The following is a 3,715-nucleotide window of genomic DNA, read 5'->3' on the forward strand; positions in this document are numbered from 1 at the left end:
CTCCTCGTTTAAAGCCCAGCCCCCACTCACACTGTCTTCTTCACACCCCACATGTGAGAGGGTGGCCCCAGCCTCTCCAGCACCGCCATCCACTCTGATCCCCTCATCACATTGTAAGGCAGGTGGGAAACTGTTCACTTGGGGAAACTGAGGCCCAGAGGAAAAAATCAAGTGGCCCAGAGGCATCCTAGGAGCTCCAGGTGCCAAGCCCCAACCACTGGGGTTCCCTGGGCAGGGCCTGAGCAGGGCTGGCAGCTCTTAGGGCTCCTCCAGCAGCCCTGGGCAGGCAAGTTAAGGCCCCAGCTGGGGTTGTGGCATTTTGGAGGGTCTGTCACAGCACAGGGCTATCATCCCAACACCAAGTCAAGCCTGAGGGTTGCTCTTGTTTTATAACCCACATGTCCCACCCACGTGCCTCCCAGCCCGTCACCCTCCACAGCCCGCAGACCGGCCTCGCAGGATGTTCCTGTTTAGCCTCGACCCTGAATGCCAGCGGCCAGCACGGCAGCCAGAGCTATAAATCTCTGCTTCCTCTTCCAGCTCCTGGGCTCTCCCTCACCCTTTGTGCGGCTGGAGGTTTTATGGGAAGACAAAAAATAAAAAAATAATAAAAACCCCAAAAAATAAATTACTCGGGAATTTGTTTTTAATTAAGCAATAAGGCTCGATGGGGCCTGGCTGCTGCCTCATAAAGCTGCTCCCGGGGTGTGGGGAGGCATTCGGTCCAGATGAGTGCCTCAAATCAGCCTGGAATGTGATTAGATGATTACTCCCCGGAGTTAATACGAGATGATCTTCCCCAGAGTTGTCTTATTGCTATTATAAAAAGTCTGCAGGCAGGAGGGGAGAGGAGTGCCTTTGCTTCTTGGAAAAGATGAAAACGCCGATTCTAGCTGTCAGGGTGACTTCAGGGCCTGAGCTGCCTGCCCCTGCCTCCCCTCCTTCACCACACCTGCTCAAATGGCGGAACCCACCAAGCTGGATGAATGCGAACATCTTTCAAAACAAATGGGTCCCAATACATGGGAAATCGGATGTATCTCAGGGAAGTGGGCCAGGGGGATCGAGGGGAGATACAAGGAAATCTCACTTTAAGATACTTTCTCCTCTCCTGCCAAGAGCAGCAAGCTGTCCTCTCTCCTAGGGCAGCTCAGTGCATCTCACCAGTGCTACAGAGACTACAAGTGTTAATGTCTGTGAATTTTCAAACATCTATCCTCATCTCTCTCTGTCTCTCATTTCTCATCTCTAAGTGTTTTTTAAAATATATTTCATTTTGACAAGATATAAAATTCATCAAAAATATATATTTTATATATATATATAAAATAAACCAGTTAACAGTTGGAGAAAATCAGTAGATTAGTAACAGGACAGTTACTTCAAAAGAAAATGATTTGAATGTCAATGGGTTAAGAAAATTGATAAAATAATTTAAGATATATATATTTTTTTAAAAAATAATAATTAAAGAAGATATACATATATATATATATATGTATATATATATATATATATATATATATATGAATTCCCTGGTGGCTCAGAGGATAAAGCATCTGCCTGCCATGCGGGAAACCAGGGTTCAATCCCTGGGTTGGGAAGATCCCCTGGAGAAGGAAATGGCAACCCACTCCAGTATTCTTGCCTGGAGAATCCCATGGACAGAGGAGCCTGGCCAGCTACAGTCCACAGGGTCGCAAAGAGTTGGACACGACTGAGCGAGTTCATTTCACTTCATATCAGCTCAGTTCAGTTCAGTTCAGTCGCTCAGTCGTGTCCGACTCTTTTCGACCCCATGAATTGCAGCACGCCAAGCCTCCCTGTCCATCACAAACTCCCAGAGTTCACTCAGACTCAAGTCCATCTAGTCAGTGATGCCATCCAGCCATCTCATCCTCTGGCATCCCTTTCTCCTCCTGACCCCAATCCCTCCCAGCATCAGAGTCTTTTCCAATGAGTTAGCTCTTCACATGAGGTGGCCAAAGTACTGGAGTTTCAGCTTCAGCATCATTCCCTCCAAAGAAATCTCAGGACTGATCTCCTTCAGAATGGACTGGTTGGATCTCCTTGCAGTCCAAGGAACTCTCAAGAGTCTTCTCCAACACCACACTTCAAAAGCATCAATTCTTCGGTGCTCAGCCTTCTTCACAGTCCAACTCTCACATCCATACATGACCACAGGAAAAGCCATAGCCTTGACCAGACGGACCTTTGTTGGCAAAGTAATGTCTCTGCTTTTGAATATGCTATCTAGGTTGGTCATAACTTTCCTTCCAAGGAGTAAGCGTCTTTTAATTTCATGGCTGCAATCACCATCTGCAGTGATTTTGGAGCCCAGAAAAATAAAGTCTGACACTGTTTCCACTGTTTCCCCATCTATTTCCCATGAAGTGATGGGACTGGATGCCATGATCTTCATTTTCTGAATGTTGAGCTTTAAGCCAACTTTTTCACTCTCCACTTTCACTTTCATCAAGAGGCTTTTTAGTTCCTCTTCACTTTCTGCCATAAGGGTGGTATCATCTGCATATCTGAGGTTATTGATATTTCTCCCAGCAATCTTGATTCCAGCTTGTGTTTCTTCCAGTCCAGCTTTTCTCATGATGTACTCTGCATAGAAGTTAAATAAGCAGGGTGACAATATACAGCCTTGATGTACTCCTTTTCCCATTTGGAACCAGTCTGTTGTTCCGTGTCCAGTTCTAACTGTTGCTTCCTGACCTGCATATAGGTTTCTCAAGAGGCAGGTCAGGTGGTCTGGTATTCCCATCTCTTTCAGAATTTTCCACAGTTTGTTGTGATCCACACCGTCAAAGGCTTTGGCATAGTCAATAAAGCAGAAATAGATGTTTTTCTGGAACTCTCTTGCTTTTTCTATGATCCAGCGGATGTTGGCAATTTGATCTCTGGTTCCTCTGCCTTTTCTAAAACCAGCTTGAATATCAGGAAGTTCACGGTTCACGTATTGCTGAAGCCTGGCTTGGAGAATTTTGAGTATTACTTCATATATATATATATACATATATAAATATATTTTCAAAACTGTGCCTTACAACCCACAAGGAAGAGTCAGAAGAGGGGCATGTCATATCAAGTGATCACATTTTATCTGAAGGTATCTCCTCCAAACCAACATGACTCAACCTTTGTTCATCCTAAGCATGTTTGGGTAGTTGCAAGCATAACCCACATTTTGTTAAATGGAAGCTAAATGTTTTCATAATTTTATTTCCTTTTTTTTTTTTTAACACAAAGGCACTTTTTTCTTTTTAAATTTTCTTTCTTATTGTGTCCCCATTTGAGCTGACTCACTTTAAGGGGCTTTTCTCTGATAGTGGTTCTCCTCAGATAATGAGGACATGTGTAATGAAGAGAGGTACAGATGTATTCTAAGGTTAAATTTCATGCTCCATCAGAAAATTTCTAAGGGAAAGAGCACTCATAAATAGTAGACATATGCAAGCACTTTCAAAAGCAATTGTGATGCCAAAGTCAAGAGGCATCCCTCTTAAAGAAAACAAGTTATAAATGTAATGAGTCTGGCTGAAACTTCAAGCAGAGCTTAACACGTTGGCACCAGAACATTTCTAGTACATTCCCTAACTCTAGCCTGTGCTCCGACATGCCTGTGTGCATGCTAAGTCACTTCAGTTGGATCTAACTCTTTTATGACCCTCAGACTGTAGCCCACCAGGCTCCTCTGTCCATGGGA

This window comes from Bos taurus, chromosome 18, assembly GCF_002263795.3.
Source record: "Bos taurus isolate L1 Dominette 01449 registration number 42190680 breed Hereford chromosome 18, ARS-UCD2.0, whole genome shotgun sequence".
Lineage (NCBI taxonomy): Eukaryota > Metazoa > Chordata > Mammalia > Artiodactyla > Bovidae > Bos > Bos taurus.